This window comes from Perognathus longimembris, chromosome 6, assembly GCF_023159225.1.
Source record: "Perognathus longimembris pacificus isolate PPM17 chromosome 6, ASM2315922v1, whole genome shotgun sequence".
Taxonomy (NCBI): Eukaryota; Metazoa; Chordata; class Mammalia; order Rodentia; family Heteromyidae; genus Perognathus; species Perognathus longimembris.
Window position 1 is genome coordinate 43550376 of NC_063166.1, and position 17089 is coordinate 43567464.

Genomic DNA, 17089 nt, shown 5'->3' on the forward strand with positions numbered 1-17089 from the left:
TTGAGCCATGACTCTTCTTTTAGCATTTGGTCGGTTAATTGGAGTCTCAGACTTTTCTACCTCAAATTGTAATCCTCAGATCTCTGCCTCCTGAGTAGCTAGGATTACAGGAGTGAGAATAGTGCCTGGCTGTGACATGAGTCTTGAGTGGTTTTCCTATTTGTATGGGCGTGTGTGTGTGTGTGTGTGTGTGTGTGTCTGTCTGTCTGTCTGTCTGTCTGTCTGTCTGCTGGTAGTAAGGCTTGAACTTAGCGCATTGCACACTTGCTTAGCTTTTTTACTCAAGGCTGGTGCTCTCTGACTTGAGCCACACCTTAGTCCTGATTTTTTACTAGTTAATTGGAGGTAAGAGTCTCTAGCTGGCTTTAACTCTGGACCTGGATGCTGTTCCTGAAGTTTTTTACTCAAAACTAGCAGTCTACCACTTAAGCCACAGCTTCACTCCCAGCTTTTTTGCTTTATGTGTAGTACGCTCTGTGTGTGTGTGTGTGCACGCGCGCGTGCGTGCCAGTATTTAGGACTTGAACTCAGTGCCTGGAGCCCTTGCTTGGCTTTTTTGCTCAGGATGCTCCACCACTTGAGCCGCAGCTCTACTTCCAGCTTTTTGCTGGTTAGAGATAACTGACTCCTGGACTTTTCTGCCGAGCCTGTGTTTAGACTGTGACCCTCAGAACTCAGCCTCCTGAGTAGCTGGGATTATAGGGGTGAACCACCAATGCCCACTTGATGAAGTGACAGTATGGCATTTGTTCAAAGATGGCTTGTCCTCAGCAGAAGCTGAGTGGTGTTATAGGCGAGATGAATGGGGCAGGCACACTGCAGTGCTCACTGTGTGGGTTTTCCTCAGTAGTGGTCTCCTGAGAACCTCATACTTGGGACACCAAAGGTCTACTGTGTCGCTAAGCCTTAACCAATCTTGAATGTTGCAGAATGTAGAATCACATGGGTATTTTCTTATATGATGTGTTCTGTGCATTCATCATTGGGTATTTTTGATGTTGATACATGTAGCTGTTCTTCATTAACTTTAATGTTATGTAATATTCCATTTTATGCATTTACCATAACATGTTATTTTGTGTTGTCACCTCCTGGGTTCAGATTCAGTTCTTTTCTATTTCTCATTCCTTTTTTTCTGTACTTTGGAAGTCATTCTATGTAGTCTTTTTAGTGGATTCAGTCATGCACACCTAAGTCAATTTTCAGGTTAAATGAATCAGTCTCTGTACCCTGCTCCTAAACTAAATGAAGACTTCAGAAGTCAAGCTCACACAACACTCCTCACAATTTATAGTATTTTCTCTTTTAAATTCTGTCCAAGTTTCCACCTACAGGTTAGGCATTGCAATTGTTTTATGCAGCCAACAATTTTGCTGTCCGTACAACCCACACGCTTGCTTTTTGCTCATTGCTTCTTCTTGCATCTCAGACCTCCCATCTGTTTTTGTTTTTCATTTTCTTCCTCATTCTTTTGTTTTGTTTTGTTTTGTTTTGGCCAGTCGTGGGCCTTGGACTCAGGGCCTGAGCACTGTCCCTGGCTTCTTTTTGCTCAAGGCTAGCACTGTCACTTGAGCCACAGCGCCACTTCTGGCCATTTTTCCGTATATGTGGTGCTGGGGAATTGAACCCAGGGCTTCATGTATACGAGGCGAACACTCTTGCCACTAGGCCATATCCCCAGCCCCTCTTCCTCATTCTTTTTTTTTTTTTAATTTATTTTTATTTTTTATTTTATTTATTTATTTATTTATTTATTTTTTGCCAGTCCTGGGCCTTGGACTCAGGGCCTGAGCACTGTCCCTGGCTTCTTCCCGCTCAAGGCTAGCACTCTGCCGCTTGAGCCACAGCGCCGCTTCTGGCCGTTTTCTGTATATGTGGTGCTGGGGAATCGAACCTAGGGCCTCGTGTATCCGAGGCAGGCACTCTTGCCACTAGGCCATATCCCCAGCCCCCTCTTCCTCATTCTTGAAAGATAATCACACAGGTTCCAGAACTCCAGACTGATAGCTATTTTTGTGTCGGTGCACTGCAGGTGTCATTCTTCTGTCTCACTGGTTTCCGTGGTAGCAAAATTAGCGGTCACATTGTACATTGCCATTTCTTTCTGTTTAATTTTGTTTTGAAATTTTCCTTCATCTCTGTATATAGCACCCTCATTATATCTAGCTGAGGATCTCTTATCTTTGGGTTTGGTTGGAATCATTGATCCTCTAGCCAGAAAAGTCTTAGCCATGTTGCATATACTGCTACTCCTGTTTTATTTCAACTCCTTTTGAGACTTCATGTGTTAAATAATCAGGCTCTACCTGCCATGTCTGTGAAATGATAAGTTCCAGGTCTGGCTCTCTGGGATACACTATTACTGTTGTTATGTACTTTTTTCACCAGTATTGGGGCTTGAACTCAGGGCCTGGGTGCTCTCTCCTAGCTTTTCCCACTCAAGGCTGATACTCTAACCATTTGAGCCTCAGCTCCACTTCCTGCTTTTTTTCCTGCCTGGGATAGCATCACACTGTGGTCCTTAGAGCTCAGTAAATCTTCTATTTTAATAACCTTTTCTTTGAAATAGTTACTGAATTCATCCATTGAATTTCTAATTATGTTTCTTGGAATTCCTTAACTTTTTCAGATCTACTATGTTTTTTTATAACTTCCACAGACACAGACCCAACCCAAACGAGGGACTGAACTTGGCTGGAAATGGAAAGAGATCCCCTCCCACTTTACTCATGGCCATGACCAGGTATCTGAGTTCCCATGCTGGCCCCTCTGGATGGGGTGTTTGCTCTCATCTACTCTAACCTTGAAGGAATGGCCTTTTACAGACCATCTCAGCTTTACACAAGAGCTTGCCTATTAGGCTTTTCATCCTTGGGAACTTTGTTTTCTACCATCTTAAGATAGAAGCTTGGCAAAGCAAATAAGCTCACTCCTGTAATCCTAGCTACTCAGAAGGCTGAGAATCAAGGTTCAAAGGCAGCCCATGAGACTTTTATATCCTATTAACCACCAAAAGCCAGAAGTGGAGCTGTTACTCAAGTAGTAGAACACCTGCCATGAGTGAAAAAGTCAAGAAGAGCTAGAGAGCCCTAAGTTTAAATCCCATCACTCTCTCTCTCTCTCACACACACACAGAAAGAGAGAGAGAGAGAGAGAGAGAGAGAGAGAGAGAGAGAGAGAGAGAGAGAGAGAGAGAGAAACTATTTAGGAAAAGGACAACAAGGATCCGCAAGATTCGACAGCCTCTCCTGTGGCACCTGGCACTTGGCTTTAGCATGCAGCTCCTCCCTAGGGTTCCTCTTTTATTTCATTTTTTTCTGCCTCTTGACAATTCTCATACTACCTTAGCCTTAGCAACATCTTTTAAGATGTTTTTAAATTTTTATCCATTCTTTCTTTAATTTGGGAGGAGTCTGTCATAATCCTGGAAACAAATAGAATTCCTTTCATTTCTTAATTCAAAAAAATGTACCAGCTGGGCATGGTGGCTTGAAAGAATTCAGTACGAATGCCTCCGAATTGTTTGGCCCAGTGCCTGACACATAGTTCTTGCTTTGGGAGAGACGATATTATGGAATAAGTAATGCATGGTCCCTCAAGGGTGTTGGTGTGAAGGTTTAAGATCTCAGCATCTCTGTGTAAGGAGTTCTAAGTCCTCCTACATCTTTTTTTTTGTGTGTGTGTGTGTGCCAGTTTCTTCACTCAAGGCTAGTCCTCTACTACTTGAGCCATACCTCCTCTTCCAGCTTTTTATTATTATTATTTTGGGGGGGGGGTCAGTCATGGGTCTTGACCCCACCTCCCTGAGCTCTTTTGGTCAAGGGCAGCTCCACTTCCAGTTTTCTGGTAGTTAGTTGAAGACAAGAGTTGCATGGACTTTTCTGCCCCAGCTGGCTTTGAACTCCTATCCTCAGATCTCTGTCTCTTGAGTAGATAGAATTACAGGTATGAGCCACTAGCACCTGGCCTTTTGCAGCTTTTGATGGTTCACTGGATATAAGAACCTCTTCCAGCTTTTTTTTTTTTTTTTTTTTTTTGGCCAGTCCTGGGCCTTGGACTCAGGGCCTGAGCACTGTCCCTGGCTTCTTCCCGCTCAAGGCTAGCACTCTGCCACTTGAGCCACAGCGCCGCTTCTGGCCGTTTTCTGTATATGTGGTGCTGGGGAATCGAACCTAGGGCCTCGTGTATCCGAGGCAGGCACTCTTGCCACTAGGCTATATCCCCAGCCCCCAGCTTTTTTTTTTTTTTGGTCAGTCGTGCGTCTTGACCCCACTTCCCTGAGCTCTTTTGGTCAAGGCTAGTGCTTTACCACTTTGAGTCACAGCTCCATTTTCAGTTTTCTGGTGGTTAATTGGAGACAAGAGTCACATGGACTTTTCTGCCCAGGCTGCCTTTGAACTGCGGTCCTCAGATCTCAGCCTCCTGAGAAGCTGGGATTTCAGGTGTGAGCCACTGGCTCACTGGCTTCCACATCCTTGAGTTAATTTCAAAGAAGCAGAGTTAGCATTTTCTGCCCTCTTCGTTGCTGTGGGCCATTTCTGAGGTCCACAGGGAGTCTACACACCCTGAGTGGGTGGGCTGGTTTTAGTGTCTGACCAGAGTGGGAGAAGGGAGCTTTTGGGGAGGCTTCACCCACCTCCACTCTGTTTTGCCCTTGCTCTCATTTTGTTTTTGTCATCCTCCCTCGTATTCCTCTCCTGCTGCTGTCTCCAGCTTTTTCCTGCAGACTTACACCATTTAACCTGGGGAAGGAATCCCCACACAGGGCCCTGCCAAACCAGCTCCCAGCTCCCTGGAGGGCTGATGGTGTGCTAAATAGAATCCTCTTTTGTGTAATACCAAATTGGTTCATTGTGCAGCCTCAAGACTGTGCTGTGGCATTCCTCCAGTTTTCTCATTGGCTTGAGGGGTTTAGTGTGGGGGGAGGGGATTGAGCCCACGTGGGCAACTTCTTTATGGAGTCCCTGCCCAGCTACCAATTACAGCACTTGTCTGTGGCCGCCCAGGAACCTTTGCTAAGCTGTTCAACCTGAATCCTGGGGAGGAAAGGGGCTCAGCTGAGGTGAGGTCACCCAAATCTTCCTTCTTTAGAGCATCAACTTGCATCCTGCCTGTGGGACTTGGGTTGTCACCTGGTAGCCCATCTTGTCATCCGTTCCTACTTTGTGAGCACTGGGCACTGCCCCCTTCTATGTGTTTCTCTGCCCACCTCCCACTCCTCCAAGGAGCTGTTTGTCTGGGTGAACTTGTTTGGTGAGGCTCCCAGACTTCCAGGTGACACAGAGGGCTGCCTTTTCTAGCTGTTGCTTTTGCATAAGTGGCTAACATTCCCATGTATTATTTTCTAGCTTGGTTTCTGGAGGAACTCTGTCGTTGTGTGCTTGTGCGTGCCACTACTGGTGCTTGAACTTAGGGCCTAGGTGCTGTTCCTTGAGTTTTTTCTGCTCCGTGCTGCCATTCTACTATTTGGGCTACACCTCCGCTTCTAGCTTTTTGCTGGCTGACTGGAGATAAGAGTCTCATTGACTTTCATTCCTGGGCTGGCTTCGAACTGTGACCTTTATATCTCAGCCTCCTGAGTAGCTAGTAGTATGAGCTTGAGCCACGTGCTCATCTGGAGGAACTTTTTATCTTGAAAGGTGGTAGAATAGGAGGGAAAGGAATATGATTCACCCTGGCAAAGGCCACAAGTGTTGAGGGAGGCCCTGCAAGAGGACTGAACACTGCAGTATTTACTGCACAGCTCTTGCTGCTACTGACTTCAGGGACCCGGTCAGACCATTCTGCTTTCTATGGTGACGAGAGCTGGGATGTTGCCCAGATTGGCAGGACTTTATCTTGTCAATGTTAACCTTCTATATTGTTTGTTCTAATAGAGGAAAATGGTGCTGTCTCTCAGACAAGTATAGGCTTTTAGTGTTGAAAACAATCAGAATTAGTTACCAATATGTAAAAGAACTTCATCTATAAGGATGTCTAAGCCAGGTACTGGTGCCCTGTGACTGTAATCCTGCCTACTGAGGAGACTAAGACCTGAGGATTGAGATTCCAAGAGAGCCCAGCCAGAAAAACATGTAAGACTCATCTCCTGTTAACCAGCAAAAAAAAAAAAAAAAAAAAAAAAGCTAGATCATAAAAAGTTTATCCCAGAGCCTGGCACACAAATAAATCAGTTCTAGTCTACCCATGTTTGTCACTTTAGTGATGTTATTCCATTGGCTTCTGGCTTCTGTCAGCCCTGTTAAGAAGTCGGCTCTCAATCTTATTGTTGTTTCATTGAATTTTTTGAGATTTCTGCTTTGGTTTCCAACAGTTAAACTTTATGTATCTGTTGTTTCCCTTTGTGTTTAGCCTGATTGCAGTTCATTGCATTAAGTGGCTATGTGGCTTAAAGTATATAATCTGCTTTGAAAAGTCCTCAGAATCACCTTTATAAAAAAAATGCAGCTAGTCCTTCTTCCTCCTCCTCTTCTTCTTCTTCTTCTTTTTTTTTTTTTTTGCCAGTCCTGGGCCTTGGACTCAGGGCCTAAGCACTGTCCCTGGCTTCTTTTTGCTCAAGGCTAGCACTCTGCCACTTGAGCCACAGCGCCACTTCTGGCCATTTTCTATATATGTGGTGTTTGGGAATCGAACCCAGGGCTTCATGTATGTGAGGCAAGCACTCTTGCCACTAGGCCACATTCCCAGCTCCTCCTCCTCCTCCTCCTCCTCCTCCTCCTCCTCCTCCTCCTCTCTCTTCTCCTCTTCCTCCTCCTCCTCCTCCTCCATGCTAGGCAAGCACTGTACCACGAAGACACATTCCCAGCTTTTTTCTTTTTTTTTTTTTCAGTTGTGGGATTTGAACTCAGGGCCTGGGCACTGTCCTTGAGTTCTTTTGCTGAAGGCTAGCCTTTACCACTTTGAACCATAGAGCCACTTCCAGTTTTCTGGTGGTTAATTGGAGATAAGAGTCTCACAAGGACTTTTCTGCCTCAGCAGCTTTGAACCTTGATCCTCAGATCTCAGCCTCCTGAGTAACTAGGATGCCCGGCATGAGACTGGCATGAGCCACCAATGCCTGGCTTAGCTACTCTGTTCTTTCTCTTCCTTCTCTAGAACTACAGACACACCTATGTTAGACAATAGTTTATTATGTTATTTCTGAGTAGTATTTTATTGTATCAGTATTTCCTAGTTTTTTTGTTTTTGCTAGTCCTGGGGCTGAACTCAGGGCCTGGGCACTGTCCTTGAGCCTCTTTTGCTCAATGCTACACTCTACCACTTAAGCCACAGCACCACTTCTGGCTTTTTCTGTTTATGTGGTACTGAGAAATCAAACCCAGGGCTTTGTGCATGCTAGGCACTACCACTACCATTAATCCACAATCCTAACCCTTAGTTTATTTTTATTCCATTCTTTTGATGAAAAATTAATTTGAATTTTGGGCTACTATGAACAGGTCAAATACAAGTACAAAAAACAAAACAAAAAAGAGAGAGAGAGAGAGAGAAGTGGAGGTGTGATACCAGTGGTAGAGCACCAACTTTGAGCCAGTGACTCAAAGGAGAGCTCAAGGTACTGAGTTAAAGCCCCAGTAGCAGCAGCAAAAACAAACAACAACAAAATCCAGTGTAGCTCTTTTGGCAGCTGGAACACTTGTGCATCCTGAGCCCACAGGTTCTCCTTGTGGAGAGAAGTGGCCGCCCTCTACTTGTGAACAAGTTTTAGAAGATGTGTGTTTGCTAAAACTAAGACCAAGTAAACAGCTTACGGCAGATAGCTGTTTTTCTCTCATTTGATAGTCAAAGCACTTGTTGCCCAGGGTAGACTGGATGGCTTCATTGCAGTAGAGGCACAAGCTGCCTCTGTCTTGCTTTCTCTTTGTTTTCTATTGTACGTCCTTTCTTCTGGGCCCTTCTCTGGTCAGTTTGTCCAGCCTACAGGAGGAAGGGGAAGTAGAGCATCCCTCTTTGAGTCTCTACCTGGGAGCAGCATGGATCATTTTCTTTCTTATCCTATTGGTCGGAACATACTGGCATGGCCACATTTGGCTATAGATGAATCTGGAATATGGGTTCACCTAAGTGCCCATGGGAGTATCTGAAAACTTCTTACTAAAGTGAGAAGGTGAGAGTAGAGAATGTGGACAAGTATATCCTGTGCACTTTCCTATCTTCTGCTGTCTTCGGCTCTTACTCCAAGTCTCTCTTGACTGAGGCCTTTCATTGCCTCATGTGTTTCACTATTTCTGTTGCCTACTTGGTCTTGATAGACATGTGTTCTTATGTATATACCAGCAGTCACTCTTGAGGCACTTCTGTGATTTATGTATGTAGTTGGTTCTGTTTAGAATTACCTTCCTTTAGCCTATCCTAATATAGACACATCTTATTTTACTTTTTTTTTTTCAGTCGTGGGGCTTGAACTCTGGGCCTGGGTGCTGTCCCTGAGTTCTTTTGCTCAAGACTAGTGCTCTACCACTTTGAGCCACAGCTCTGCTTCCCAATTTCTGGTGGTAAATTGGAGATGAGTCTCACGGGCTTTCTTGCCATGGCTGACTTTGAACCACAATGCTCAGATCTCAGCCTCCCAAGTAGCTACTAGGATTAGGACATGAACCACCAGTACCTGGCCTTATTTTATACTAGTTTTTCTTCCCTTTATATACTCTGTTTGGCACAACATTTTTACATAATAGGACAGTGATCAGTACCATTTGCTGGGTGTTCCTTCAGAGAAAGACATTCCCTACAACTTTGGCCAACATTATTATTGCTGTGGGGATGTAGGGTGGGTGCGCATGCATGCATGTGCATGCACATGTGCACTAGTGTTGGGGCTTGAATTCAGGGCCTGAGCACTGTCCATGAGCTTTTTTGCTCAGGGCTAGCACTCTACCACTTAAACCACAGTTTTAACTTTCTACATTTGTGATACTTAATTGGCGGTAAGAGTCTCACAGACTTTCTTGCCTGGGCAGGCTTTGAACCATGATCCCCAGATCTCAGCCTCCTAAGTAGCTAGGATGATAGACATGAGCCACCAGTGCCTGGCAGACCAGCATTATTTTTAATACTGAACAGTGAAATCATGTACTAATTTTGGCCTTCACAGTTGTAGATGATGAAAATTTGACCAAACTGGTTTAAACAGCAAAAAGGAAATTGATGTAGCTGACAAATTGAATAAGTCTAGGTTCAGAAAAGGCATGGTTCTAGATTCTGTAAAGTATAAATCTAGGTTTGGAACAGGCATGGGTGTAGGTTTAGTACTAGCATGGATCTAGGCTCCCTACCGTGATGGATTTAGGTTCTGTACTAGCATAGATCTAGGTTCAGTATGGCTGGATCTGGAAGCTAAGTGCTTGAGGACTGTCTCACCATCTCTTGGCTGTGCTTTCTTCCATGTGGGCTTCAGTCTCTTGAAGCTTCCTGTGTGTGATGATGGTTTGCATTATCCTTACAGTTATTGATTCCAGAGAAAAGGAACTGGGGTTTGTTTATGCCAGGTACAAACCAAACATGGGAGGAGGTCTGTGAGGGACCAGCTTGGTCACGTGGCTAATCTTAGTCCCTGTTGACCCAGGTCAGAGTGCTCTGGTCACACCTAGCTCCTCTGCTGCCAGGAGGTGGAGTAAACTCCACTCAGCTTACATGGAAGGAAAGATAGATCTTTCCTTGGGAACAGGCAGACTTGTCTGACTGCATTTTAAATTTTTCAGACGAGACAAGTAAGGATGAAAAGAACTGTGATGGGCTTCAGTGACAACCAGGAAGTAACAGACCTTCCTTTTTCTTTTTTTGTCAGTCATGGGGCTAGAATTTAGGGCCAGAACACTTCTCTCTGAGTTCTCTTGCTCAAGGCTAGCACTCTACCACTTTGAGCCACAGCGCTACTTCTAGTTTTCAGTGGTTAATTGGAGATGAGTCTCATAGACTTTCCTACCTGGGCTGGCTTTGAATCGTGATCCTCATATCTCAGCCTCCTGAGTAGCTAGAATTACAGGCATGAGCCATAAGCACAGAGCCATTAGCACTGGCTGTCGCCTCTCTTCTCTGCTTTTGAATCCTGCCACCCCTTGCAGATCACTGCAGTTGGCTGGTCACTGCTCCATCCAACTGCTTCCATCATTTTCCCCAAACCAAGGTAAACTTTCAGTCCTTGCCTTGCTAAGCTCAGGAAGCGCATGGACATGGACATAGCCAGCCACTTCCTCCTCCTTCATGGCTTTGAGGCTGAAGTCACTCTCCCACACTTGTTCTGTCTCTTCTCTCTCTGTATATGCATCTCATTTGCTTTCCTAGTATCTTCCTGGGTGCTGATCCTGAGCTTGTTTTATGCAATGATAGGGCCCTTTTTGGGTAATTTATCAGAGACAAAAGTCTCACAGTCTTTCTTGCCTGAGCTGACTTCAAACTGTGATTCTCAGATCTCAGCCTCCTGAGTAGCTAGGATTACAGGCAAGAACCCCCAGGCCTACTCCTAGTCCCTTTATCTGCCCTATATACTGGAGCACTGGGCTCTGGCTCTGTCTACTTAAAGTCCCTCAGTGGGTTCTGCCAGGATCACTGTTTCCTCATTACTATTAAATTTCTACATGTCTGTGACTTCCAGTTCCTGTCTCCTGAGTCCCAAACTCACTCTGGATTGTCTCAGAGGCAGCTTGACACCAAGAACCAGTTTGGGGCAAAGGAGCAGAAAAATACAAAAAGGACCTGTAAAGATACAATTAGCAAAATTCAGACTGTGTCTACAGCAAACTTACATTTACCAAAAAAAAATCCCAGAACACACACACACACGACAAATTTGAAGGAAAAATGGGAGAGGAGAGTAATAAAGGAGAAACCTATAGCCTAAAAAGAGATTTCAGAGGTAAACATCTCAATGTATAGGTTCGATTTGGATTTTGATTCAAACAAGCACATAAAATAATTATAAGATGGGGCTGGGGATATAGCCTAGTGGCAAGGGTGCCTGCCTCGGATACACGAGGCCCTAGGTTCGATTCCCCAGCACCACATATACAGAAAACGGCCAGAAGCGGCGCTGTGGCTCAAGTGGCAGAGTGCTAGCCTTGAGCGGGAAGAAGCCAGGGACAGTGCTCAGGCCCTGAGTCGAAGGCCCAGGACTGGCCAAAATAAATAAATAAATAAATAAAATAATTATAAGATGGTCAGGAATATTTTAATATCAAATAGATATTTTATATTAAATAATTACTGTTAATTATTTTCACCTGTGATAGTGATAGTATGATTATATTAGAGGAAAAATATTTCAGGTCCCCCCTCTTGGTGGTACTGAGGTTTAAAGTAAGTCCTCTACATTAAGCTCTACCTCCAGTCCTGCCCCACCCCCCACCCAGGCCATAACAGCCATGTGATCCTGGAGAAACACGTCATGGAATAGCAAAGTCTGTTCAAGCTGCAAACCTGGAGCTTCTGTGACCTCCTGTCCACTTCCTGCCAGTCTTCCAGCATGCTTTAGGGAACAGATGTTTAAAAAGGTTCCTTCCCTTTGCCCTTCCCTCCCCCCCTCCTCTCTCTCTCACCTTTCCTTGGTAGCTGGGCTTGAATTTAGAGCCTTAGCTCTTTCTTACCTTTTTCTGCTCAAGACTCTACTACTTAAACCAGAGTTCTACTTCCACCTTTTTGGTGGTTAATTGGAGCTGAGTCTCATGGACTTTTCTTCTCATACTAGCTTCAAATTTTGATCCCCAGATCTCAGCTTCCTTGGTAGATAGAAGTAAGCCACCTGTGCCCAGCTACTTCTGGCTTTTTGCTGGTTAATCAGAGATAAGAGTCTCATGGACTTTCTGACCAGGCTGGCTTCAAACCTCAATCCTGAGGTTTCAGCTATTTGAATAGCTAGGATTACAGGCATGAACCACCAGCATTAAAAAGAAAAAAAAAGAGGGGCTGGAAATGTGGCTTAGTGGTAGAGTGCTTGCCTGGCATGTGTGAAGCCCTGGGTTCAATTCCTCAGCACCACATAAAGTGAAAAAGACAAAAGTGGTGCTGTGGCTCAAGTGGTAAGAGTAGCCTTGAGCAAAAAGCAGCTCAGGGACAGTGCCCAGGCCCTGAGTTCAAGCCCCAGGACTGGCAAAGAAAAAGAAAAAAGAGATCATGGGTAATAATGTAAAAAAGGTAGAAATGTTCAAAAAAAAAAAAAAAAGGAAATAAGACAGTTTTCTTCCTTGTTCTTGTTTTCTTCTCTTTTTTTCTTGTTTATCTGTCTTTTGGAGAGTAAAGGGGGGGCAGAAATGCAGGGACAAAGGGAGAATAAATGCAGCAGTGGTGCTCACTAGGCACTATGCTGAAAATGAACTGTGCACCTTTTGGGTGGGGTTGGGAGGGAAAAACTGGGAGAGAGAGAGGGAAGGGGTGACATTGTCCAAAATGCAATGTACTCATTACCTGACTTATATAACTGTAATCCCTCCATGTATCACATTTACAGATAATTAAAAAAATAAAAATTTAAAAAATGTAGAAAGGGTTTCACCTCAAGTGAAGGAATCATTTACATCTGCCTTTAGAGTCATTATTGTATTTGCATTTTTCTTTCTGCTTTTCCTATAGACAGTCTGCTCTATCTGCAGCATCAACATGGCAGATGGCAGACAGCAAGACTTTGGAGTTGGCTCTAATTGAGGGAAATACTTTATGGATTTCTTCCTTTCAGGCAGTGGGCCCATGTCTTGAGATTGTGCTTTGGGGCTTACAGTCACCTTGTCTGGTCCTGTGAGGAGGTGCAGCAGGTGTAGCAGGCTGTGCTCTGCTGGAGGTGAGGCTGTCACCTGCTGTGGGTATGTGTAGAGTGAATGGCACATCTCAGGGCAGTTAGCATCTTCCCCACACCTGAATGGGAGCCTGCAGAGCAGAATGGGAAGGAATCCTACCTTGACATTTTACAGTGGTCAGTTGCCTGTGGGTGGGACTGTGCCATGGCTGCGTGGATGCCCTCTCTGGCTCTTAGGCTTTTATTTTACTTGTTTCTTACACTCAGTTTGAGAAGTGAGGTGTCGGTGAGGCTCTGAACAGGAATAACAACAACAACAAAAAGATTGTTGCCAGACACTAGTGACTCACGCCTGTAATACTAACTCAAGGAGACTGAGATCTGAGGATTCATTTTCCAGATCAGTCCAGGCAGGAAAGTCTAATTACCTCTAATTAACTACCAAAAACCAGAAGTGGAGCTGTGGCTAAAGTGGTAGAGAGCTAGCCTTGGACATAAAAGCTAAGAGATAGTGCTTAGGCCTGCATTTAAGCAAGCCCCAGTACTGGTATTCAAAGAGAAAGGAGGGAGAGGGTGGATGTAACCTATGCAGGATTCAAATGATCTGCAGGCTTTTTGTTTATTTGTTTGTGGTTGTTTTGTTTGAGATGGTTTTACTATAGAGTACAGGTTAGCCTTGACCTTGGAGTCCTCGAATCTCAGCTTCCTGAAGGTTGGAATTGTAGGTGTGTGCACCTCTACACTGCTGGTTTAATTCATTTATTTTTTATTGTTTTGCACTTCAATAATTTTATTTCAAAGTGCCAAACAAAATGAGTCGGTCAACTTACTTATGCTAATTCAACATTAACAATGATTTTTTTTAATGTTACAATGTATCAGCCTTTGGAGAAAGGTTTATTGGATTATGATCATAAATGTGCTTAAAAGAAGGTAACTATGGTATCTTTTCTGGAAAACTCCAATTTGTAAATATTTATAGTTCACTTTTCAGAAAGGTTTGGTAGTAGCTTTTTCTTTTTTTTTTTTTCTTTTTTTTTTTTTTTTTTTTGGCCAGTCCTGGGCCTTGGACTCAGGGCCTGAGCACTGTCCCTGGCTTCTTCCCGCTCAAGGCTAGCACTCCGCCACTTGAGCCACAGCGCCGCTTCTGGCCGTTTTCTGTATATGTGGTGCTGGGGAATCGAACCTAGGGCCTCGTGTATCCGAGGCAGGCACTCTTGCCACTAGGCTATATCCCCAGCCCCTAGTAGCTTTTTCTTTCTTTTCTTTTTTTTTGGTCCTGGGGCTTCAATTCAGAGCCTAGGCACTGTCCCTGAGCTCTTCTGCTCAAGGATGGCACTGAGCCACAGTGCCACTTCCAGTTTCTTGATGGCTAATTGGAGATAAGAGTCTCACAGACGTTCTTGCTGCTTTGAACTGTGATCCCCAGATCTCAGCCTCCTAATTTGCTAGGATTATAGCTGTGAGCCACTGGTGCTAGGCTTGGAAGTAGCTTCCTGTGTATACACATACACCCCCCCCCCATTCTAAAATAAAGCCAAATAAGACAAAATTAAATTAATAGAGGGAGGAAAGCAGATAGGAGAGCCCTGAGTGTGGGCAGGGCTGAGATAGAAAGCCAGGCCTAGATCTGGGAGGGATGGTTGGGGCTTCACCTCCTCTAGGCCTGCAGTCTTGCTGGTTTTTCTGTTGTCATTCATACTTTTTCTTTTCACAAGTTGTGGTTTGTATTTTTTTTCTTTATTGTCAAAGTGAAGTACAGAGGGGTTACAGTTTCATATATAAGGCAGTGAGTATATTTCTTGTTCAACTTGTTACCTCCTCCCTCATTTGCACCCCCCCCATGGTTTGTATTTTAAAGTTCATATAAATATATAGCATCATTGTTAAGGTAGATTCCAGTAGTGATTTTAGGTGATTCTTGCCTGTCTCCACCTCTGCCTGTGGTACAGCTCCCAGGGTACCTGAACTGTGTATGTTTGTTATCCTGAGGCACCTGGAAGTAAGAGCAAATCGCTGAATTCATTCTGGTTTCTCTGTTCTGGCTGGAAAGGAAGAAGCCAGACAATAGTTGGAGGGAACGGTTTTGGTTTTTGTTTTTTCCTGTCTCTATTTTGGGACTCTTGGTCTAGTGTAAGCCATTAAATCAAGAACTTTGAATGTGTCCTTTGTCTTGTTCTCAAGGAACCTTGGGAGAAATTCAGATGCAGAGCTGTTGCTCCCATTCCTTGTGTGAGGGGAGAGCAGGCCAACCCAGAGGTTATTTGAATGGGCTCCCTAAGCAGTTTTGTCATTTTAGGAATATCATAGATTGTACTGTACAGCCCTAGGTAGTACAGCCTACACATCTTGTTAATGCAGTGTGCACAGATAAATGTGTGTGTGCGCATGCACACACATGCATGTGTGTAAGGCTGTTAGAACCATGATGACAAAAACAGATTAAGTGAAGCACAAAAACTGGTGACACAATAAACAGCATAGTGTTTTATGGTAAATTAGTTAACTTTCAAATATTTTTTTATGTTGGTACTGGGCCTTGACCTGAAAAGGCCTAGGCACTGTCTATTGCTTTTTTGCCCTACCACTTGAGCCACAGCTCCATTTCTGGCTTTTTTCTTCTTAGTTGGATGTAAGGGCCTTTTGGTCTTTCCTGCTCAGGCTGGTGTTGAACTCATAATGAAACCCATGCTGTCCTCAAATGCGAGTGAGCTCCTTTTCCTTCAGCTTTCTAAGTGCTGGGATTGTAAATGTTTGCTACTTATGCCTGGACTTTAAAAAATATAAATAATATAAATAGGAGTATGTTGTAAAATAATGATAAAAACCATTGTAGAGTAAATATATGAATCCATAATTAGATCATCATTATTAAATATTGTATGACATGTGTAACTCTGCACTATACGTTTGTGTGTGTTTGCTGGTCCTTGTACTTGAACTTGGGGCTTGGGTGTTTTCCTGAGCTTTTGTGCTAGTGCTCTACCTCTTGAGTCATAGCACCACTTCTGGCTTTTTGTGATTAATTGGAGATCAGAGTGGAACACTTTCCTGCCTAGGCTAGATATCAACACAAGATTCTTAGATCTCAGCCTCCTGAGTAGCCAGGATTATAGGTGTGAGCCACTAGCACCTGTCTGCACTCCACTTTCATATGAGTGTAGTGCAGGCAGTTTGTTTATATCAGCAACACCATGAGCAGATCAGTAATGCACTCACTTAAACATAGGAGAGCTCTGATGTCAGTGGACAATAGGAATCTCAGCTGCAGAATGACCTGATAGGACCACTTCCTCACATAAGCTACCCTCTGTGGACTAAGACATCATTCTGCTGCACATGATTATATTTGCTGTTAGCCTTACTCCCCCATGGGAAAAGAAATCCCTTGAAAGCAGAGTCCTAGGTCTGTTTGATTCTAATTCTGAATTTCCAGCAGCTGGTATAAGTGCTTGGCACACACACACACACACACACACACACACACACACACATTTTTTGCCAGTCCTGGGCTTGGACTCAGGGCCTGAGCACTGTCCCTCACTTGTTTGCTCAAAGCTAGCAGTCTGCCACTTGAGCCACAGCACCACTTCTGGCCATTTTCTATATATGTGGTGCTGGGGAATCGAACCCAGGGCTTCATGTGTACGAGGCAAGCACTCTTGCCACTAGGCCATATTCCCAGCCCCGGCACCCATATTTTTGAGCCCAAATATTTGAATATGGGAGTCACTGTAGGCACAAATGGTTTCACCCTTCTATTGCTGTCCTGCTCTGTTTTCACTTACCTGAGGTGAGCATGGGTAGTGCAATGAATATTTATTTAACTTTCATTAGAGTATCCTGGGGTAATTGTTCTACCTTAGTACTAGTTGTAGTTCATCTCTATGGAACCTAACTTATAAATAAGCTTTATTATAGGTAAGTATGGATAGCAAAAGCTATAGCTAGGTAGAATTTGGTACTGTGCACAATTTCCAGCATCCACAGGGTATTGGATTGTCTCTCTCGTGGATGAAAAACACTGTGCTTTGGTGGAGATGTCAGCACTCCACAAAGTGGGGCTGCATCCTGAGTTTCTCTGGGCTAGGAGGAAGGCCACTGTGAGGCCTAAGAAAACCCACCTGTATTTTCCTTAGGGAGCACTGTTTCTGTATGGGGGAGTAATTACAGAGGTTCCTTCAGTTCTAGGTCCCTTGCTGTGGAGGGTTCTGTGTGGTAGAGAGGCCCAATGAATTGGGGTACAGAGCCTCCCTCTCAGCTTCTCCCACTCCATGAAGCCATGGCTTTTAGGCTTTGGAAACTGTCAGCCACTCTGAAACAGAGGTATGCACAGGGGGTCCTAGCTGTCTACCCCCATCCCTT

The 17089-nt window shown here is 44.3% G+C and overlaps 1 protein-coding gene across 1 annotated transcript in view; it reads left to right on the forward strand.

Moving 5' to 3' along the window:
* Positions 1-17089, forward strand: part of Cmtm8 (CKLF like MARVEL transmembrane domain containing 8) — a 67623-nt gene that overhangs the window by 11604 nt on the left and 38930 nt on the right. The window lies entirely within an intron of this gene.